Raw genomic sequence first — 24,337 nt, forward strand, 5'->3', positions numbered from 1 at the left:
ACGGTCTCTGAGGAGCTGGAGTTGGGTGCACTTCCCGCAGGTATAGTCAGCGGGGACACCGGTGGTATCCCTCACCACCCACATCCTACAGGAGGAGCATGCAACTGCCCTAGCCTCCATCCCCTCTTACTTTACAAAATTAGCTGCCCCGTGGACCAACTGGACCTCCGCCCTCCGACTCTACTTCCAGTCAGCTGTACTCTAAACTCCTGGCTCCCTTCACGCTCTTTGATAAATAAAGGAAATGAAATGTAAGGAACACCTTACTCCCTCCTCACCTAACTCCCTCAGTCACCAAACTCTCACTGTGGCACTCAAATGCCACAAGCTCAGCACTCCCTCAGTCACCAAACTCTCACTGTAGCACTCAAATGCCACAAGCTCAGCACTCCCTCAGTCACCAAACTCTCACTGTAGCACTCAAATGCCACAAGCTCAGCACTCAGTGCAAACAAAGTCTGCACTGTAACTAGCTCCTATTTATACTGTGACTCTAGCTTCTGAAAACTGGCCTAATGCAATTAACTAATTAACACGCTCCCGCTGCAAGTAAGTCCAAGTAGAACCTTGTTTAAAGCTGATTCAAAATTCACCCTCTTATAGACCAAACAGCAACTTTTAAGTTAATTAACTAAATAAAAGAAATACTAAGCTTTAAATAAAAATGAACCCTTATACTCCCTCAGTCACCAAACTCTCACTGTAGCACTCAAATGCCACAAGCTCAGCACTCAGTTCTAATGCCAGCATTTATTGCCCATCCCCAATTGTCCTTGAGGGGTAGTGGAGAGTCAACCACATTGATGTGGGTCTGGAGTCACATGTGAACCAGACCAGGTAAGGATGGCAGATTTCCTTCCCTAAAGGACATATCACTATCACTGGACTTTTAATTCCCGATTTCTATTGTTTTCCAATTTCACTATCTCCAGTGGCAGGATTTGAACCTGGGACCCCAGAGTACTCTGGGTCTCTGCATTACTAGTCCAGTGACAATTCCACTACGCCACCTCCTCCCCAGTGAGGCGGATGAGCCCCTCAACTTGGAAATGCGGGAGGTCGACTCATCCGATCCAGAACGGACATGGAGACTTTGCCAACTGCAGTCAAAACAGATCCAGTGACAGTCGCTGGGCCAAGCACAGAGGAAACAACCAGGCGTTCAGCCCGCAAGCGTCGCTCCCCGGTTTGTTACATGCCTCCGGGCCCAGAATAGCGGACGCTAAAGAGACAGCCCGGTGCAAAGCGGGCGAAAGATCTCCCCCCTCCTGCCATTGAGATGGAAGGCATGTCAGACTTGGGGGGGGGGGGTGTTATAATCTGAACCGACAGCCACGCTGTCTACAACCTCAAGAGTCCCTGTGGCCTCACCCGAGAATGATCTCGCTAGATGAGTGAAGAAGCTACACCCTTAAGCCAAAGGCCTCATGGGAGACTCTTTGGAGAGTAGGGGTTGCATCATAGTAGGTAAAATTAACCCGAGTCTTTCTTTCAGTCATCACTTTAGTGTGGTCATCTCTGGAATTTTACAGATACCATTCCACCATCAGCTCTCCAGACTTTCATACAAATCTAGGTGTTACCAGGCAGCTGTTGCTGGGTTGGTAGTAGCACTGAGAGAGTGCTGTCTTGGGTAGAATGTTCCCAAAAATATGGCCAAGTGTCAGGTGCTGACTGAAAATTGGTCTGTTTCTCCTCGTAGAAATATGCTGTTTAGGCATATTTAAATACATTCAAATTGATGGTAATCAGGTTCACACCAAAATTGAATACGCCACTGGCACGGGGCTGGGATGATCTTCCCGTCGCAAATAGGGCTGCAAGAGGGCAATTGGGCACACTCCTCCTCCTCCTCACAACGGTCTTTTGGTTGAGGTATTAAACCAAGGGTCCAATCGGTCTGCTTAGGTGGATGTAAAAGATCCCATGATGCTATTTAAAAGAACAGCAAGGGAAGTATTCCCAACGTCCTGGCCAATATCTATTCCTCAATTACAATCACAAACATTTGCTCATTGCCATGTTGCTGTTTGTGAGAGCTTGCTGAGCACAAATTGGCTGCTATGTTTCCTACGTTACAGCAAAGATTACACTTCAACAAGTCCTTTGTTGGCTGTATTTTGAGACATCTGGTGGTCATGAAAAGCGGTGCATAAATGCAATTCTTTTTTTAAAATTCAGGTTAGAGTCGCATAACATCCAAACTTGAACTTTCCTCACTGCTAACTACTATTGTAATCTTAGGCAATTGACTGCAATGTAGTGACCACTGTAAGAATTGCACATGCATAGAGGTTGGGTGAGGACAGGATTGGGCAAAATGTTTGATGCCCTTCACAGTCAAACATCCCATCAACACTCACGACCTAGGGTCATGTGAAGATCAATTCCCGAGCAAAGGGCAGTGTTCCAGAAGATGAGAAAAAGAGAAAATCTTTATGTATGTACATTTTTAGAGATACACGCAAGTGAAATGGATAATTTTGCCACTTCCATCTCGATGATCTTTCAGGAAGCACTACAATTATAGAGTTCAATTCCTTTAAAAAAAATATTTGTTGTGCCTGCTCAGGAGAGGAATATCTGGCCATTTTGTTTAGCTTGCCTAGAATAGTTGAGAGCTGAGCAATCCCACAAAAAACAAGAGGGAATTGGTTTGTAAAATTGAAATATCCACTGATAAGTCAGGAGGGGCAGGCAACTAATCAGATCAATACCTCAACTAATTCCAGATCACTTGGTGCGGACACTGTTCAGAGAACGATATTCCATTACCTAGTATGAGTCAGTCACTAAATTAATAGCTTTATACTTATTTAAGATAAATATTGCACAAGTTATTTTTTTCCTATCGTTTTAAGGCTGCAAATCCAAGTGGTCCAAATATTGGTTTCAAAATTTCCAAACGCATCTTTTTTTTTAAATTAATTGACTCACCCACAGGAAACGCAGCTAAGATAAATCAGAGTTGATGCACACTTACTTTTCAAGACAGCAAAATGGAAAAATAAAGCAATTGTTTTTTTTTTACTTCAGTGCTTCTTGAATCCTGGCCTTTAAGCCACAAGAAGTTATCAGTAAAAACAATCCTTTAAGTAAAATTACAACAGGATTGATTACTGTGTCTGTAATCAGTGTGAGCTAGATTATATTGCTGTGGTGTGCTCGTTTGTTTCTGTAAATTTAGCTGAGTGCAAATGCAAACTTAGGATAATAGCAGAGATATTGTCCTTGTTTGATATCAGGTTTGTTTCAAGCAAAGCAAAAAATGTGCGTGAACTGAGTGCAACCTTACCAAACTCTGAAATGTATGTATTATTCCATTCTAGTCGATCAATGTCTATGATGGAATGCGTATAATATTAAAACATCTGGAAAATATTATGACAGTTTTAAAACCAAAATTTTTCTTTAAAATGTCTACGGGTTCAGCTTATAATTGTTTTTATTCATCTCTTAATTTACAGAACTGCATCATGTCATCTGCATTTAATATGGTTATGAAAGTTAAACAGATGTAAAATTTAAACAGTTTACATTCCTTAGATTGTAGATGCCTCTTTAGCGTGCTATTAAGCCATTTCCAAAATTCAACACAGTGTGCTTACATCACAGGCACTGTACAGTTCTAACCCAGTAAGTAGGTCAGGAGTTCTCATGTTGGAGCATTTATTGAATCCTAAGCCAATTTGTACTTTTTTTTAAATTTATGCAAGACCAGTTTCAAAATCTGAATTTCCAATGAGGAATCACACAAAAACATATAAAGTAGTTTGATGATTGTGCAATTCAGATAGTTATCAAAACATCTACTTACTGCAGTATATATATGGCCGACTAGAAAAACTTCTAAGAACATATGATAATAGGAAGTCTCTTTGGCGGAATGTGGAAAAGGATTGTTAAGTGACAATGAATCACTTTGCTGCATTGTAAATTCTTTACCATTTAATCTAACTGCATTTTGCTTGCTGGAGGACCGAGTATTAGAAGTAGAGAACCACCAGAAGCTTAGTTCTTAAATCAGTCAGATTTATATGGACCCATAAACATCGCAATCAATAAAATGGTCATACAGTCACATTGTCAGAAATGACAGACCTGTCTCACAAAGGATGAGACAGCATTTCCAGTTAGTTCTCTATCATTGAATGAGACCTATTACTCGCTGCAATCTGTCAACACACAAGATTGGCCAATGCCTTACAGGAATAGTGAAACTATAACACAATTATCTAACTGATTAAAATCAAATCAAATAAAAAGAATGCACCATTTTCACCCACAATTTTCCTGAAATATATTTATGTGATATTCAGGATAAAGCTCAAAAACAGTAGTTTCATTTGTTCATAAAAAATCTTAATCGCTTTGTATAGATAAAAGAAAATGTAATTGGGTTTATCTGGAGCCGTGGCAAATAATTATATCCTTAACAGTGCCTGTTGCTTTTGAAATACATGTAACAAACTCAATGAAATTATTTTCCTGTAAAATATTCTAATGTCCTTCTTAATGAAGGACAATTAAAGTTGCGCTGCCAACCATATTCTTGCAAAGAAATGCAACTTGATTATATTTTGTTACCCAAACACATGCCTACAGTTACCATGAGATTTTGGGGACTGTAGGTAATTCAAATGCCAAGGTCTTCTTCCAAAGCAAACACAATGAAATGAATGAGTTACAGCAAATCTGTGGCATCATTCAGGGTCTACAAACATACAGTGTGGGTTCAAGATAGGTATTCAACTTCATTTTGTCCCAAGATTATTGCATTACATTTAAAATGAAAAAATATGGCAGGTGGAACATAGCCTACTCTAGGGCTGTTTCAGAGACCAACAATTGGACCCCCTCTCCCCGCTCCTACAATGATGCCCATTTTCAGAAACACTGAATACAGAACCTAAGCATTTCAGCTAGATGTGCAAGAAAACCTCCTTTTATGGTACCCTTACATCAGAGAATCATACATAAATATGCAGTGTTCAGTTGTCTAGATTTAGTTTTAGATTCTGAAGGTTACTTCACACACTAAAACTACCGTTCTGTTTTTAGAACCATGTTAAAAGTGCTGACTGTAACAAAAACTGAGTTGTACTTTGTGCCCTGCTGCTGGCAATGTGGTCTCTTGGAATCATGCCAAGTACAATCCCCTGTTGAAAGTCTGGTCGGCACTGTATTAACAAGGCCTAAACAAAATGGTACACGTACAGATTATTTTCATTAAATAAACGTTTTGAACCATTTAACAATGAAACTTAAGAATACACCGTATCCACACCCTGGAGCCATGTTTATAGACCATGCAGTAACGGTACATTAATGTTAAATTAAGGCAGAAACATAGGACAAGAGGATGAACATTTGAATCGGTGAAATGTACATTTAAAAAGTTGTTCCAGGAAGAACCTCTTCACTCGAGCGATAACTGTTTGGAAAGAAACATTCCCTACAATATATCAATTGATTACAAGGTACAAGATCATTTAGAAATATCAGTTTCCCATTTATAATTGCCCCAGGGTGAATAAATTACTCATCATATTTCATACGAATTAAGGGTGATGAAAAAGGAATGTCAGTGAAAAGTAATGGGTCATGCATTAGGGGCTGGTTTAGCACAGTGGGCTAAACAGCTGGCTTGTAATGCAGAACAATGCCAGCAGCGTGGGTTCAATTCCCATAGCAGCCTCCCTGAACAGGCGCGGGAATGTGGCGACTAGGGGCTTTTCACAGTAACTTCACTGAAGCCTACTTGTGACAATAAGCGATTATTATTATCAGATGCATGTTGGTATTGGCAGGACTTTCATTACTTTCTACCCTCTTTTTTCAAAAGTTGGGAGGGGGAAACTGTTCCCAGTGCTCAGTTCAATGCTTCATCGCTACAACATTGCTAAGGTCAGCCATAAAGTAATTTTTGTTTTAAAGAAGATTGTAAATTAGAACCATTTTAAATGGAATTTCAAGTTTGAAGTCAATAAAATATGTTTTCTACAAAATAATCTCTACTTAAAAGTCATTTGAAATGTCTGGCATTGTGAAAATATCGATGTTAACTGGAGGGCGATGCACTGCGCCCAACAAATAAATGCTCGAAGGACCTCCTTGTTGGTAAACTGCTGACTTTAAGCATTTCTATTTTCAGTTGATGTCAATTAGAATTCAACATAAGTCAAATCAATTTGAAACAGGGCTCTGTGTGGTATTCAGTGCCGGTTAATATAAAGCAGTGATTGTTCTGGCCATTCTCCAACTTGCAAATTGCTAATACTGGGTTTTATGCAACTAAATATATTTTCAAATGACGGAAAAGCTGGTGAAAAAAACCCATTGTGTCACAGCATCAGCAAGTTTAGCACTGCGGCATTTGAACCTGAAGTGTAATGGCTTCACTGACTGTCCATTTTCTCCACGTAGCTGTGTTCCAAGGTTATAATCTATATACCCTGTGACTCAGATCCAGTTCTCCAAATTTAAAAAAGAACCCAAGACTCACGATAAATTGCCAAACAATTCCTAAAGATTTATTTTTAAAAGTCATCGATAAATCTTCTAAATTGTTCAAAACACAAATACTCGATCAGATCAGATTAGGAGATCATAACCATTTTTTCTACTGGAACATTTCTAATGCTAGTTGTAATTTTGAATTGCTTGTGAATAAATGTCTGGAACTCCAGAATACCTTTTAGCTTATAGAATTGTAAGAATTAACTCCAAATAAATGTGCAGGTAAATCTCAGTGGTGCAGCTGCTGCCACCCATAATACATATCAACAGCTTCAGGTGAGGAAGGGCAAGAAGTGAGAAAAAAATATAGATAAATGTCCTGGTTATAACCTGCCTGCTTACCATTGGCTGGGGACTAATGACAATCCCACAATCCTGTGGGAGTATGAGCTTCCCCAACAGCTCAACCTTCATTCCAGCTATGTGACTGGATTCTCCATTCCCGAGACTAAATGTTGACACCGGGGCAGAATTTGTGGACTTCCCCAACAGCAAACCTGGTGCCGCACCTCAGCGAACTGTTACGGGGCTAGCACCGGCCCCGGCCTCACATAGAACACAATTGATTCCAATGTGAAATGGTGCTGGATTCGCGATTGACACACAGGAGGCTGACGAGCTGCAGCCGTACTTCATTCCCCGCACACACCATCCCAGCCAGCAAAATGGCAGCAAGACACTCAGCATCAGGGTTCACAGACACCAAGTTCAAAGACCCTCCTGGAAACAGTGGGGGAGAGTCAGGCCACCCTGTATGCCGGCCCGGGAAGAAGGCTGCCAGTCGCCGCCATTTGCCGTATCTGGACACAGGTGGCAGATGTGGTCAGCACCATGAGCAACACTGTCCAGACCGGCCAGCAGTGTCATAGAAAACTGCACAACCTCCTCAGGGCAGCCAGGGTGAGTAGGCAGCACTGTGCCCCTCGTACCAGCCCCCGTCCCACACTGTTGATTTCTGCAGTCCCCCCCGCCTCCTCCAAGGGGAATGTTGCCCATAATCGCCAGGAGTAGGAGAAAACTGGAGGGGGACCGCCGGACCTGCGGCCCCTCAGCGCTGCAGGGCAGAGTACCCTGGAAGTGGTCAGTGGCCCAAAAAAAAGGATATCGCCAAGGTGGAGGTCGGCCGCAGGCAAGGAAGTGAGACACCGCTTAGTTGTGGTTCCCCGTGACACGTTTTTCACCTTCCCCACAAAACCACCCCCACACCATCCTCACGCCCACATCATCCTCAACTCTATCACCCCCACTCATCCCCAGCCCACAGTCTAATCATGCATCTTGTCATATCTTGCAGGACCTGCTGGTGATGGGGCCGACGAGCGACGAGGACAGCAGCATGGACGGGAGCCCTCGACCAGAAACCCAGGGCGGAGCTCGAGTGTGGGGATGACACTGATTTCCCGTCACAGCTGTCTCCAAAACCCTCCACCATCCCAGAGACATTCACCTTGGTTGGGCACTTCAGTGAAAAATCTCCTGGGACACCCTCTGGTGCACACCAGGGTGATAGTTGGGGGGGGGTGGAGAAGAGAAGGGGAGCACTCAACTGCCTTCGGCAATCCTTGATTAGGGCAGGGAAATTAATCATAGCAGCCATTCCAAAGTTTGGTTGCATGTACATGTGGATCGGATTCCAGTGAGGACAACTTCAGGCTAGTTACGATATCCCCATAGTCAATGACTTACTGCTGAGATTCAAGTGAATAATGATAGTAGATGTGTACGGGGTAATTCTCCAAGCCCTGTGCCGGGCCGGAGAATTGGAGCAACTGCGCCACAATGCTGGTGCGTGTTTCTACGAGGTGAGGAGAATCGGTGCCATTTGTGCCGGTGTGTTTGGCGCTGCGCCGGTTGCTGGAATCGGCTGCCCCGCCGATTCTCCAGCCCGGCCGCTCCGACACGACAGAGTCCCGCCGGCGCCATTCACCCCTGGTCGCTGCCGGCAGGATCTCTGCAGGAACGCTCGGAGGGCGGCCTGGGCGGGGGGGGGGGGCTCCGATGGGGTCTGGCCCGTGATCGGGGCCCACAGATCAGCGGGCCAGCCTCTCTTCCCCCCCCCCCCTACCTGGGCCTACTTCCTGGCGCGGCCGGCCCCTGAACACTGACCCCGCAAATGCGCAGGATGGCGCATCCCAACTGCGCATGCTCAGGATTGAGCTGGCCCAACTGCGCATGCGCAGGTTGGCACGTCGCCCATTTGGCGCTGCTTAAGGAGACTGGAGCGGTGTGAACCGCTCCAGTAAGTGCTGGCCCCCTGTGGGGGCCAGAATAGGTCGTGCCCGGGCCCTATTCGCACCATCGTGAAACGAGACGGCGTTCACGACGGCACGAACACTTGGCCTCAATTTTGGAGAATCTCAGGGCAGCACGGTGGCCTAGTGGGTAGCACAACCGCCTCACGGCGCTGAGGTCCCAGGTTCGATCCCGGCTCTGGGTCACTGTCCGTGTGGAGTTTGCACATTCTCCCCGTGTCTGCGTGGGTTTCGCCCCCACAACCCAAAAATGTGCAGAGTAGGTGGATTGGCCAAGCTAAATTGCCCCTTAATTGGAAAAAATAATTGGGTAATCTAAATTTAAAAAAAAAAAAAAAAAAAATTTTGGAGAATCTCCCCCGTAATGTTCATGTTAAACTTTGGAAGTACATTTTTCTGGTAGGACTACAATTGTCAGGTGCTGCTGAGCTTCAGCTACATGTGCCTGTTCATTTGTCGCCTAAACCATTTTCAAGGGCTCACCATCATATTTGTCATTTTAACTGATCTGGAGTAACATACCACTGGCTAGGTTGAAGTGCATGTTATATTTAGCTCAGTTGGCTGGACAGCTGGGTCGCGATGCAGAGAGACTGATGGCCTGGGTTCAATTCCCATACTGGCTGAGGTTATTCATGAAGGACCCGCCTTCTCAACCTTGGCCCTTGCCTGAGGTCTGGTCTTCCTCAGGTTAAATCACCACCAGTCAGCTCTGCCCCTCAAAAAGGGAAAACAGCCTATCTGTGGTCATCTGGAACAATGGCAACGTTACTTTAATCTGAACAAAAAATATATTGTAAATGACCCTTCTATAATAGAAACTTTTCTATCTATTAAAGAGGTTCAAAAAATTAGAATTAGAATTCATTGAGAATGCTACAGCGAGAATGCCAAATGATGACCTTCATTTTGCGTAAATCACTGAAAACATGTAATGGAACATTTCAATCTTATCATGAAACCACATTTGACCTCCTCTGCATGGTTTTTTAAAATAATCTTTCTGTTCTTGTAGCAGTAGTACAAGGAACAGATTCAAATAAACTAAGCAAAAACAATTCAAACTCCAGCAGATTAGTTAAGTTTCTGTGTTCTTTATATATTTCATTTTAATTAACATTGAATAGAATTGTAGAATCTTACAGCACCGAAGGTCATCCTGTTCATCATGCCTGGGCCAGAGCTTTGATAGAGCTGTCCACTTTAATCCCATATCTGAGATTTCCCCCCACACCTGTCCAAGTATATACTTCATTACCTTTTGAAAGTTCCTATTGAATCGGCCATCACCAACCACCCTTTCATATAATGCATTCCTGACCTCAACAATTGTGTGTGAAAAAAGATATTTTAAACCTATGACTTCCGGTTATCAATTCACTTGCCAAAGGCAACAATTTCTCCCTTGTATTCGTCTCAAAATCATTCTATAATGATCAAAGATGACATTTGGCCAATGGGCGGCTTGTGCAAACATATTAAATAAAGCAGAACAACTCGTCTTTGGAAGACACATCTACACAAGGAGAATCTGTTCTTGGTAATTAGAGTCAACAGTAATGGCATTATCTACTCTCAATCGCACTGGATTGTTCATCTCAAGTTAAGATTCAGCAGTAAGCAGCAATTTAAGTTAAATGGTCAATAAATAGAACAATGCAATAAAAGCTGGAAATTTAAACAAACAATATGGAGATTTAAAATAGGTTTCATAATGTATGTCCAGGTCTTTAAACAATTGTGACTTCATAAATCAAGACATCCCTTTTAGGCTGTATTTCTTTTCTCTTTTGTCCCCAAAATAGTTTATTCTGTCCATGGGCTGACCAAAGAGTAAAGAACAGTACAGCACAGGAACAGGCCCTTCGGCTGCACCAAAGCCTGGACCAATCATGATACCTGTCTAAATTAAAACTTCTGCACTTCCGGGGTCTGTAACTCTTTATTCATTTATTTGTCGAGATGCCTCTTAAACACCGCTATTGTATTTGCTTCCACCACATCCCCCGGCTGTGCTTCCCATCCTCTCTTGCCTCGCACATCTCCTTTAAACTTTCCTTCCTTCCTCCCCCCCCCCCCCCCCACCTGACACGATCACTGGAAGTGTTGAAAAATCACAGCATCTTTACAACGTCCACAAGCGAAATGTGGATTGCTGGAGTTCCCCCTGAACAATGACTTCTGGTACCATAGTTGACCTTTGATGCCTCAAAAACAATCCCACCAAAATCAGGGGGCAGCTTAAATGCCAAATCTTAAAGTGAAACTCAGGCGTGGGTGTCCACAATTTTGAAATGTCATCAATTTTCAATGCACAGAGTGGGCATATCTTAACCTCCTCTTTGCAACACAGCCCATACTGCCTTGAACCCGTATGTCCAGTTATGGTCGGCATATATTTTCAGTATGTGCAAAAAGCATGATTTTGGAGGACAGAATAACAGGCTAATCTTATACGCCACGATTACGGCAATTGTAGCACCACTTCTGATTTGTCTCCCAGCACAAGTAAACACTCAAAATCAGATGAGCAATATCTTCACCCACTGTCATTTTGAGAACTTGAAACATCAGCCTCATGTTTCCATGGATGTTACAGGTATCTTCAGATCCTGTACTCAACTCTCCCTCACTCGTACACACACACTTCTAAAGCATTTTTTTAAAAAAGCAAAATTCTGTGGTTCCTGGAAATATGAAATAAAAGCAGAAAATGCTGAGATACTCAAGGAGGTCAGGCACCATCTATGGAGAGAGAAACAAAGTTAACACTTCAGGTCAATGACCTTTTATCAGAACTCACAGTCAAAAGGTCATCGAATCCCTACAATGGGCAGCACGGTAGCACAGTGGGTAGCACTGTTGCTTCACAGCTCCAGGGTCCCAGGTTCGATTCGCGGCTTGGGTCACTGTCTGTGCGGAGTCTGCACGTTCTCAGTGTGTCTGCGTGGGTTTCCTCCGGGTGCGGCGGTTTCCTCCCACAAGTCCCGAAAGATGTGCTGGTAGGTAATTTGGACATTCTCCCGCTGTGTACCCAAACAGGCGCCGGAATGTGGCGACATGGGGATTTTCACACAATAAAGATTACTATGCAGTAGGAGGCCATTCGGCCCATCGAGTCTGCATCGACTCTTCAAAAGACCATCCCCGTCCTATCCCCATAAACCCACCCAACCTTTGGATACGAAGGGCAATTTAACTCGTCCAATCCACCTAATCTGCACATCTTTGGACTGTGGGAGGAAACCCACACAGACACAGGGAGAACTTGCAAACTCTGCACAGTCACCCAAGACCGGATTTGAACCTGGATCCCTGGCACTGGGAGGCAGTAGTGCTAACCACTATGTCACCCTGACCGTACTAGTTAATAAATTAACCACCATTACAAACGGATTAGCCTGACCAACTGAAAAAGATCCTGCCCATATTCCCATCCTCCATTATATATCGCTAAATCTCTCACCTGATCCATTCATCCAGAGTATGCTGCCTGAAACTTTGAATATCATTCTTCCAGGGAACTCTTTTAAGGTAACAACTGCTATTTTCAGAGCAAACATTTACACAGTGTAACCGTGAATTTGTTTTCTTCAATGTTAAAATAAAACAGTTTGTTTTTATTCATAATACCCAAGCAAAAATAACTTGCATTTGTCATCTTTAATGTAGTCAACCATCCTAAAACACATTTTCTGGAGTCTAAGCAAGCACTGAAAACTACAACAACTTATATTTCTATGGCACCGTTAACATAATGAAATGTCTCTTCAGAGGTACTTCAGAGGTGCATTATAAAATAAAATATTACACCAAGCCACATGAGGGGATATTACATCAGATGACCAAAACTTGGTCAAAGACGTAGGGCGCGATCTCTGGGCAGGGCGGCACCCTGGCACTGGTGGTGCCACCTGGGATCTGGCATCTGGGTGCCAGCTGGCAGTGCTAAGAACAAAGAAAAGTACAGCACAGGAACAGGCCCTTCGGCCCTCCAAGCCTCCGCCGACCATGCTGCCTGTCTAAACTAAAATCTTCTACACTTCCGGGGTCCGTATCCTTCTATTCCCATCCTAAAAGAACAGGCTGTTGTTATTTATTTTTTCCCAGTGGGGATCTGGGCCAGGGGGTGCCCTGTGCCTGTGAGGTGGGGCCCGCCAGGACCCCTTACAGGTCAGTGTGGGGTGGTGGGGAGAGTATCTCAGTGCAGGGACGGCACCAAGTGCAGCCTCAGTGAGGAGTTCTCTGCTGAGGCCCCGAATTGCAACAGAGTCCTGATAGTATGGTGTTTCTCGGCTCTGCGGTGGCTAGGAAACACCCTGCTGAACGCGCTCATCAACTCTGATGAAACTCTGTTTCAATTTGATTAGATCGTGCCCTTAGGTTTTCAGAAGTGGACACGTGGAGGTACAGATGCAGAGGGAGTGAACTCCAGAGCTTGGGACCTGGGCGGCTGAGCCAAAATCCTGTAATTCCTTTCCTAACAGCACTGTGTACTTACACCACATGGGTAGCAGTGATTCAGGAAAGCAGCTCACCACCACCTTCTCAAGGGCAATTGGAGATAGGCAAGGAATGCTGGCCTAGCCAGCAACACCCGCACTACATGAAAAAATGGAAAGGCAATTGAAGGCAGCATCATCAATGGTGGAGCAAATATAATAGGGAATTCAAAAGAGGCCAGAATTACAGGGACACAGATATCATCAGAGGGTTGTGGAGTTGGAGAAGATTACAGAAATAGGGAGGCATGGTTTTGGAAGGATTTGAAAACAAGGATGAAAGGAGATACGAACACAGGGGGCAAAAAGCTTGTTTAAAGACATTGTTTTTCAGGAGGATCTTAATGGAGGGAAGTGTGGAGAGGTTAATGGAGGGAATACCAGAACTCAAGACACATTCAGCTGATGGCGCAGCCACAAATGACAAGATAAAGGCACTGGGGATGAATAGTTCCACTCCAAGACACTCAACATCCTGACTTGAAATATTTGCTGTTTCTTTGCTGTCGTTGGGTCAAAATCCTGGAACTCCCTCCCTTACAGCACTTCATCACAGGATCTGCAGCAGTTTAAGAAGGCAGCTCATCACTACCTTCCCTAGGGCAATTAGGGATGGGCAAATAATACTGGCCTAGCCAGCGACACCCACATCCCATAAATTAATAAAAGCAATAGGAGGCCAGAGTTAGCACAACACAAGAGTTTTTGGAGGGCTATGGTGTTGGAGCAGGTTCAAAAGAGAGCATTGAAGCAATGGAAGGATTTGAACATAGCAATGAGAATTTTAAAATGGAGGCATTTAGACAGCGGTGGGCAAATGTAGTTCAGCAAAGGATGATGAGCGAAGGGAATGTAGTGCGAGTTAGGATACAGGCATACAGTTTTGGATAAGCTTAGGTATATGGACGTGGAAAGGGGAGTATATTTCTTAGAAACTGCAGTTTTGTTACTGTAACTTCAGAATCACCTCAAAATACCCTTATCAATGTGCTAATTGCATACAAAGTAGCAGAAGTGAAAAAGGAACTACTCTCTGAAAACAGAACTTCTCAATACAAAGTCACTATATTATACACAATATGCTTTGAATATGTGACCATATACTGTACAGCACTAAAAATATACCATCACATGCCAAACTGGGTATGCAATATCGGCAGAACCGTTACCCCATCAGTTATAAATGGAAATAAACTGACTTAACAGCATAGAGTTCAAATTTGGTAGGAATCAGAATCATTGCTCAGCACATCGAGTGCCGAAGAGCCTGTTCTGTGCTGTAGTGTTCTATGTTCTATGTGCTCTAATACGCTATCATGCTCCCTGTAAACAAAACTTACTGGTGGCCACTCTTTATATCCTATGTTACTGCAAGCTCGTTCAGTACGGCAGCACGGTAGCATTGTGGATAGCACAATCGCTTCACAGCTCCAGGGTCCTAGGTTCGATTCCGGCTTGGGTCACTGTCTGTGCGGAATCTGCACATCCTCCCCGTGTGTGCGTGGGTTTGCTCCGGTTTCCTCCCACAGTCCAAAGATGTGCAAGTTAGGTGGATTGGACATGATAAATTGCCCTTAAGTGTCCAAAATTGCCCTTAGTGTTGGGTGGGGTTACTGTGTTATGGGGATAGGGTGGAGGTGTTAACCTTGGGTAGGGTGCTCTTTCCAGGAGCCGGTACAGACTGGATGGGCCGAATGGCCTCCTTCTGCACTGTAAATTCTATGAATTCACCTCAGCAGAGCCTGGCAATCATGATCCTAAATGATTTACTCCAGATCTATAATATTTATATACTTACAATCTAGTCTTCAACATATTTTTCTCACCACACTAAATCCCAATTCCTCATTATCCTAGCAAAGTTCGACTAGTGTGCCTCATCATTGAGAATGAACTTTAAGGCTTTCATCTTCCCCTTCAAATTCATACTTAACCTAGCTCCTCCTCGCCTCCCTGATCTCCTCCAGCATCTAGTCCAGGGGTGGGCAAACTTTTCCGTGCAAGGGCCACATTCAGAAATTCACAATTCACAAAGGGCCGCATAGTATATTAAGTAAAATAATTACTTCACCCGGTTATGATTCTGGGCGCCTCATGTAGAACATAGAACAGTACAGCACAGAACAGGCCCTTCGGCCCTCGACGTTGTGCCGAGCAATGATCATCCTACTCAAGTCAAGGTATCCACCCTATACCAGTAAAAAAAAATTTAAATTTTTTTTTTTTAATGACTTGGAGGGCCGCAGAAATACCTTTGGCAGGCCGGATGCGGCTCGCGGGCCGTAGTTTGCCCACCCCTGATCTAGTCCCTCCACATACCCAATAATGCTCTGCTAATTACCGTATATACTCGCGTATCCTGCGATCTCGCGTATCATGCGACCCCTAAATTTTCGTCCCCAAAACATGATTTTATCATATATCTTATGTATCATGCGAGTCACTTTTTTGAGATGCCAGATGACACTAGGCTAGGCTTTCCGCCGTAAACAACCGAATGAGAAACAGCTGTTTTGCTGTTTCTAACCACGATAATAAACAGTTACCTAACATGTAACAAGTACCGTAACACATAACAACGATCGAATACATTCTACCCTTAGCCACTATGAAGAAAAGATCTGCGAAGAAATATACTGCCAAATTGAAGCTGCAAGTTGTTGCCGAAGCGGAACAAAGCAACAACGTTAAAGCTGCAAAGCTGTTTGGTGTCGGAGAAAGCTGTGTCCGAAACTGGAGAAAACAAAAAGAAAAATTGAAGGAAACTCCTTCCTATAAATGCGCAAATCGTGGGTCGAAATGTCATTGGCCGCAGTTAGAAGATAAAGTATCAAAGTGGTTGTCCGAAAATCGAGAAAATGGTTGATGATCAGTATGACGACTGCCTCGATGAAGAAGAATTCCAAGCTTTATTTGATGATGACACTGATAACAATGAAAGCAAATTTGAAGGGTTTTAGTTTACCTGTAATAGTTTGTTTTAATAGTGTTTTTATTTTATTAAATGTTAATTAACCTACATATGTATTCCTGTTTTATATTTCATTATGTCCAAAACTAAATCTAATAGTTTCATTAACTACTGGGTACTGGGTACCATTTGACTTACCGTAAATGGATACGGTCTGCTTAACAGCCTAACAGTCTAATCTTGGCCAGCACTTCACACCCGCAAATTTTGTATCTCGCGTATCATGCGACCCCCCAAATTTAGGTTACAATTTAGGTTTTCAAAAGTCGCATGATACGCGAGTATATACGGTACCAATATATTTTTCTTCACCATTTCTGGCTGCGCCATCAACCACAATGGCCGTGCCTTCTTAAATTCCTTCCCTTACTGTCTCTCTTCCTCCCTCTAAGACATTCCTTATTGTCTATGCTTCCCTTCTCTCTTCCTCCTCTTTCTCCCTTTTGCTTGGTGTCTTCTTGATTACTCACCACCTAACAAAGCTCCAAGATGCTCTTTTGTACATAAGTGCTACATTGTTACAGGTCTACAGCTATAAATACAATTTGATGACCAATAAATTTAACCGGGCAACAAGACAGCCTACTCATCTAAAAGGTGAATTTGGGGCAACACACTGGCGCAGTGGTTAGCACTGCTGCCTCATGGCACCGAGGTCCCAGGTTATATCCTGGCTCTGTGCCACTGTCCGTGTGGAGTTTGCACATTCTTCTCATGTTTGCGTGGGTTTCGCCCCCACAACCCAAAAGATATGCAGGGTAAGTGGATTGGCCGTGCAAAATTGCCCCCGATTGGAAAAAAATAATTTGGCACTCTAAATTTATTTTTTTAAAAGGTGAATTTGATCATGGGAGCATATTTTGGAATTTACAGAATATGCTATTTGTTTTGTCTATACAGTAGTTGCTATACATGGTAAAAAGAAACAAACGCTTATAAAAAGATCCAAATTTCAGCATTGCTTACTTACTATATGTCAGGCCATAGATAACCGTCTCTCCTAGTACGACCTTATTTCTACAGACAAGTGACCTACCCAAGGCTATAACAACACAAACAGCGACTGTTGTTCATGGCCGTTCACAGAACAGTTACTGAATGCAGATTTGTGTAACTCCTATTCATCGGGTCACACAAAGAAATACCAGTCTTTCTGCAGTTCAATTCACACATATTTAAGCAAGGATGGCATTCGGAATTAGTGTATTTTAGCCAGTCGCATACAGACTGCTCGCCAAATCAACAGTAGGAAAAACAGTAGATCTTCTTCACACAGTTCTCTAATATTTCCTGGCCTGGTGTAGAATGGTTGTTGACAGTTCAAACACAAGCAAAGCATCCCAATTACAAAATGCCTCCTTGTACAAATCCGCAGATGGTATTGGGACTGGGAGGAAGAAGACCCATTGTGTATACAATATTCCCAGTCCCATTTGCCCTCTGGGAATCATTACAGGCAAAAATCTGGAATCTTCAAGGTGGTAATACAGTAGTCACACGGCACCTTTCAGTGCTACCTCCTGGGTGAGTCATTAGAAAGATGCTTCAATCAACAGACACCCTGTATAATTCCAAAAACGGATACTCTTAGGTCATTTCTGGAGAATCAATATTTTAATACTTGCAGTTTTCAAAAAAATAATTGTACCTTTTTTCTCAATCAATGACTTTATCAATTAAACCCCCTTCCTCCTAAACATGTTTCAGTTAACATTTACCGTCACATCAATAGTTTACATCTTTGGTAATTTTGCATCTTAGGTTGTATCACAGTGTATATACACCGCAAAAATAAGTTCACCAATGTAAATATGCGAATAGCAAGCTGCTGGTCTGCTAGATAGAGTGTTAATGGTCAGTTATCAACAAATCTCCAGAAAGCATGGTTAGTAACTATATGTTTCTTGAAAGAAAGAGAAATCCAAGATGGCTCCAGCAACACTTCAAAAATACATTGCAGTAAATTGTCACTGGTGACAGGGAACCTATAGCAATGTTTTATTTTGTATAAAAACTAATAAACCAGCAACAGACCAGAGAAGAGGAGTTTTGCACAATTGGAAAGACACTGACACACTGTGAGATATTATATTCATTATGTGGCCAGTAGGGATCCTGTCTGAACTTTAAGTTCAATGAAACATAGGAACATTTTGTAAGTTTCCAGGAGGTCTGGCTCCCACTGTGATAGTGATCAAAAGAATTATATCATGCTGCCGTTATCACATTTCTCTCTATTTGATCCGGGTTTACATTCAAAAATCACTGGTTAATTATCTATTGCTATACGAAAGGACACACGGTGGCCCAGTGGTTAGCATTGCGGCCTCATAGCTCCAGGGACCTGGGTTCAATTCCAACCTTGGGTGTCTGTGTGGAGTTTGCACTTTCTCCCCGTTTCTGCGCGGGTTTCCTCCGGGTGGCCACAGTCCAAAGATGTGCAGGTTAAGTGAATTGGCCATGCTAAATTGCCCCTTAGTGTCCATGAGGTTAGGTGAGGTTACTGCGAGAGGGTGGAGGTGTGGGCTTAAGTGGGGTGCTCTTTCAAGGGTCGGTGCAGACTTGATGGGCCAAATGGCCTCCGCTGCACTGTAAATTCTAAGATTCTATAACAAGTATTACTAACATGGATGTTTCCACTTTTAGAGACCTCGGTACTAGCTGCAGCACTGGATGGAAAAACACAAGCGTGACAAGCGTAACAAGTGTGATTTCGGACACAAGTGAATGTGTGGGTTTTTAAAAACTGCACACGTGTGAATTCTCTTCAGCTACTGAAACAACTAAACCTCACAACACAAGTCACAAAACAGATTAGTTACCGACAGTGTCAACTGGCGAGCTTTGGATTTTTTTTCAAAGGGTATCCAATTAAGGGGCAATTTAGCGTGGCCAATCCACCTACCCTGCACATCTTTTATGGTTTTGGGGGTGAGACCCACACAGACACGGGAAGAATGTGCAATCTCCACACAGACACTAACCAGGGTCAGGATCAAACTCTCGGTGCCGTGAGGCAGCAGTGCTAACCACTGTGCCACTGTGAGCTTTCGATTTGACCAAATGAAGTTGGCTGTTGGGTGCTTCTCAGGGCATAACGAATCCATACAAAAAAAAAGACAAATATTTTCTCTACTTCCTTCCCCTACGACAACCTCAACATTTCTAAAGTTTACTTCCTCCTCTCTCCATCTCCCCAAACCCTTGTGAAATTTCTAAAGGAAGGATTACATTACAATGTGAAAAATAAGCACACAGTAGTTGATCGGGTCATTTAAACTATGTTTAACAAGAGAAGGTAGGAGAAAGCAGCCCCCACAGGCCTGTGCAGCCCCCACAGGCCTGTGTAACTCCCCCCGGTCTCCTCCCCATTTCCCCCCTCCCCTCCCCTCTCCCTAGACTCGGAGGAAACCAACGCAGACACGGGGAGAAAGTGCAGACTCCATACAGACAGTGACCCAAACTGGGACTCTGGAGCCATGAAGAAACAGTGCTAACCCACTATGCTACCGTGCCGACCTCCCCTCCTGACCAGACCTCTGCAATCCCACCACTCACCCCGCCCCCCCCCAGACTTGTACAATCGCACCGCTCTCCCCCAGATGTGTGCAATCTCATCGCTCCCCCCTCTAGATCTGTGCAATCTCACCACGTTCCCCCCCCTCCAGACCTGTGCATTCTCACTCACCCACCCCTTCCCCCAGGCCTGTGCAAAATCAACCCCCCCAGGCCTGTGCAACATCACCCCCCCCACCCCACTCCCAGACTTGTGCAACATCACCCCCCCCCCCCAGACTGGTGCAATCTCACCCCCCCACCCCTCTCCCCAGACTGTGCAACATCACACCCCACCCCTCCCCCCAGACCTGTGCAACATCACCCTCCCCCCAGCCCTCCCGGCAGACCTGTGCAAAATCACCCCACACCCCTCTCCCCAGACCTGTGCAACATCACACCCCACCCCTCCTCCCAGACCTGTGCAACATCACCCTCCCCCCAACCCTCCCCGCAGAGCTGTGCAAAATCACCCCACACCCCTCCCTCCAGACCTGTGCAACATCACCCTCCCCCACCCCTCCCCGCAGACCTGTGCAAAATCACCCCACACCCTTCCCCCAGACCTGTGCAATTTTACCTCCCCAGACCTGTGCAATCTCAACCCCCCCCCCCGACCTGTGCAATCTCACCCCCCCCACCTGTGCAATCTCAACCCCCCCCAGACCTCTGCAATATCAACCCCCCAAACCTGTGCAATATCACCCCCCCAACCCTTCCCCAGACCTATGCAATATCACCCACCCATACCTGTGCAATCTCACCTCCCTCCAGACCTGTGCATTCACCCCTCAACCCCACATCTGTGCAATCTCAACCCCCCAGACCTGCGCAATATCAACCCCCCCAGACCTGTGCAATCTCACCCGCCCCCAGACATGCACAATCTCAACCCCCCCAGACCTGTGCAATCTCAACCCCCCCCCCCAAAAGACCTGTGCAATCTCACCCCCCCCCCCCAGACCTGTGCAATCTCACCACCCCCAGACCTGTGCAATCTCACCCCCCCAGACCTGTGCAATCTCACCCCGCCCAGACCTGTGCAATCTCACCCCGCCCAGACCTGTACAATCTCACCCCCACCCCTCCCACAGACCTGTGCCATCTCACCCCCCAGACCTGTGCAATCTCACCCCCCCAGACCTGTGCAATCTCACCCCCCCAGACCTGTGCAATTTCACCCCCCCCCAGACCTGTGCAATCTCACCCACCCACCCCTCCCCCCGACATGTGGAATCTCACCCCTCCCCAGATGTGTGCAATCTCACCACCCCCCAGACCTGTGCAATCTCGCCACCCCCCAGACCTGTGCAATCTCACCACCCCCCCAGACCTGTGCAATCTCACCCCCCCAGACCAGTGCAATCTCACCAACCCCCCAGACCTGTGCAATCTCACCACCACCCCAGACCTGTGCAATCTCACCCCCCCCCCCAGACCTGTGCCATCTCACCCCCCCCCCCAGACCTGTGCCATCTCACCACCACCAGCCCCCCCCCCAGACCTGTGCAATCTCACCCCACCCAGAGCTGTGCAATCTCACCCCCCCAGACCTGTGCAATATCCCCCACTCCTCCCCCAGACCTATGCCATCTTACCCCCCAGACCTGTGCCATCTCACCCCCCGACCTGTGCCATATCACCCCCCCCACCTGTGCCATCTCACCCCCCCCCCCCCCAGACCTGTGCAATCTCACCACCCATCCACCCCAAGATTGTGCATTCTCACACATCTTCCACCACCCCCCCCCCCCCCCCCCCCCCAAGATTGTGCAATCTCGGAGACCACAGGGTCGCTGGACTCTAGGACGTTTGTGCTATTTTTACATCAGCTCTAATGTAATGGTCGCTGCGAGTTGCGCCAAGGGAGAGATGGCCCGACGCCGTGAACATACCCAAAATCCGGGGGTGGCTATAAAACCGAAAGATACTTGGGAAGGAGGGGGGCCAAGCCTACAGGAGCCAAGATTGAAAACTCGACCGCTTGGGCCCTCCTGCAAACGGGGGGTGGGGGGTGCACCCAACCCACAACAACAAAGAGTAAATCAAACAAGAGGAACAAACTGGAACTTTAACCCTTTCCCAATCCACACATTTTAAAAAAGGCACTCACACTTTCACCGATGGCTGTCCACTCGCGGCTGCTTTAAATCGCCACAAAGCCGGAGCAACATTTGGCGCAGCGCCGCGGCGCGGGCTCGGAAATCCCCAAGTTGGCCAACTTTCTAAAGTTGACCTCCGCCATAACTAAAAGGGAAAAAAGTTGTCGCCCGCTGACATCATCATATTTCCCCCCAACTTGAGCTGTTCCCAGGCTGCTGCCAAACTGCTGTGCTCACAAAACTCCTTTCACATCGCACTCTGCGTGGGACGCCGGGACAGAAACACTTCGAGATTCCCAACTTTTATATCACGGGCATGTTCCAAAAAAAAAACCATTTGTGTGAACGGCTGCACGATGCACACTCGCCTCCCCGAGGCTGCATGAGGAGTAAATGCACCGACACACACACACACACACACACACAGAGCCTTATAACAGCAGCAGCAACAACAACAAAACAACCTTCCTCTCGATGGTGTTCCTGAGAAAGTTGCATTGTTTTTATTTCGGGAGGGAGGTACAATCCTTTTTAATGCCAAACAACCCCCCCCCTTTTTTTTATTTAGAGACGGTAAACATGCCAAAGAAAACAGGGAACTAAAATGGAATCATATTGCAGAGTGTGGTGTAGTGTTTAATAGGTTAGTTGTGTTTTTCTTTCAAGCAAGTTCTAAAGTTTTCTATCTGTTCCACCAGCCTTGACGACGCCTGGCAGTTGGAAGATATTTGGACCTCGAAGGTTTGGAATTACAGCCACGATCAGAATGTCACCGGGGCCACACTCTGCAAATAGCTAGTGAAATTCCACCGAGGTCAGTTGGCCAACCCGGCCTGTTAGCTTACCTCGGCAGCTAAAAACACGAGTGCGTGTTTATTATACCCGAACTCCGTCAAGCAACCCCACTTTCACTTAAAACATCCAGCTGATGAGGTGAACACGTTAAACACTTTTGAATGTAGTCAGGATCTGGGGAGAGGACAAACAAGTCAGATTTTCAGTGACCATCACTGTGTTCTTGTCCGCTTAGCGTGCACATCATTTTCTACTTTTTAAAAGTGAGTTTGATTGTTTCTTGTTGGTGTACCGTACTGCTCACTTCTGGATTCAGGTTCTGACCAGGCTTTGGAGTTATACCTGCCAGACCTCCATGGAACCCCTGCAGTGCAGAAGGAGGCCATTCAGTCCATCTAATCTGCACCCAGTCTCTGACACAGCATCCTCCAGAGGCCCACTCTCCCACCCTATCGCCGTAACCCCACCGAACATCTTTGGACATTGAGGGTCAATATAGCATAGGCAATCCACTTAACCTGCACATTTGTGGATTGTGGGAGGAAACCGGAGCACCCGGAGGAAACCCGCGCGGACACGGGGAGAACGGGCAAACTGCACACAGACGGTGACCCAAGTTCAGAATCAAACTTGGGTCCCTGGTGCTGTGAGACAGCAGTGCTAACCACTGTGTCAACCTGCTGAGTATTTCCAGCATGTTCTGTTTTTATTTCCGATTTTCAGCATCCACAGTATTCTGGAGTTCTACTGATGCTTTTATATTGTTTCTAATTTAATAGCATATCTACCCCATTAACTTTGCCCGCCCAACCCTAAAGCTTCCAATTTATTTTTTTTAAAAATAAAATATATATATATATATGTGTATCCTTTCATGGGACGCGGGCATGGCTGGCAATACCAACATTGTTGCCCATCCTTCATTTCCAGTGTCAAGAGTCGACCACATTGCTGTGGGTCTGGAGTCACTTGTAGGTAAGGTAAGGGCAGCAGATGTCCTTCTCTAAAGGACATTAGAAACCAGAGGAATACTAGTTAACCTGGTGTTGCTGTCCAAAACGGTCTAGACTAAGTATGGTCTTCAGGTGAAGAGACATTAGAAGGCAGGAGATAATTGGACTCGGCCATGCAGATGCAAGACTGGCGTCAGGCAGATTTGGGATCAGGTGAGGGCGAGAGAGGAAACCTAGGATGATTAGGCAGGAGTTTGAGAAGAAGACTGGGAAGTGGGATTGGTGAATGTGGGCCCAGCATTTCCAAGAGAGCCAGGAGCTGCAGCAGCAATATGGTTAATGAAGTGGTATCAATGTAGTATAGCAGCCAGTAAAGGCTTACATAACAGGTCATAGTTTGAGGATAAGGGGTAAACCTTTTAGGAAGAGAGGAGGAGATATTTCTTCATCCAGAGAGCGGTGAACCTGTGGAATTTACTACCACCGGAAGTAGTTGAGGCCAAACACATTGTGTAATTTCAAGAAGGAATTAGGTAAAGCTCTTGGGGCTAAAGGAATGAAGGGATATGGGGGAAGGCGGGATCGGGATATTGAACTTGATGATAAACCTTGATCATAATGAATGGCGGAGCAGACTCGAAGGACCGAATGGCCTCCTCCTGCTGCTATTTTCTATGTATGTTTCTAT

General features: G+C 45.3%; 1 protein-coding gene across 2 annotated transcripts in view; it reads right to left on the reverse strand.

Moving 5' to 3' along the window:
- Window positions 1-24,337, reverse strand: part of raf1b (Raf-1 proto-oncogene, serine/threonine kinase b) — a 170,304-nt gene that overhangs the window by 95,456 nt on the left and 50,511 nt on the right. Inside the window, exon 1 of one of the 2 annotated variants that reach the window (XM_038812684.1) lies at window positions 21,913-22,304. The exons of the other annotated variant lie outside the window; for it this stretch is intronic. The gene's annotated coding sequence lies outside the window, so the exon portion shown is untranslated. Of the gene's footprint in view, window positions 1-21,912; window positions 22,305-24,337 lie in introns of those variants that run through there. 2 annotated transcript variants of the gene reach the window in all.

This window comes from Scyliorhinus canicula, chromosome 11 (assembly GCF_902713615.1).
Source record: "Scyliorhinus canicula chromosome 11, sScyCan1.1, whole genome shotgun sequence".
In the NCBI taxonomy this organism is placed as follows: Eukaryota; Metazoa; Chordata; class Chondrichthyes; order Carcharhiniformes; family Scyliorhinidae; genus Scyliorhinus; species Scyliorhinus canicula.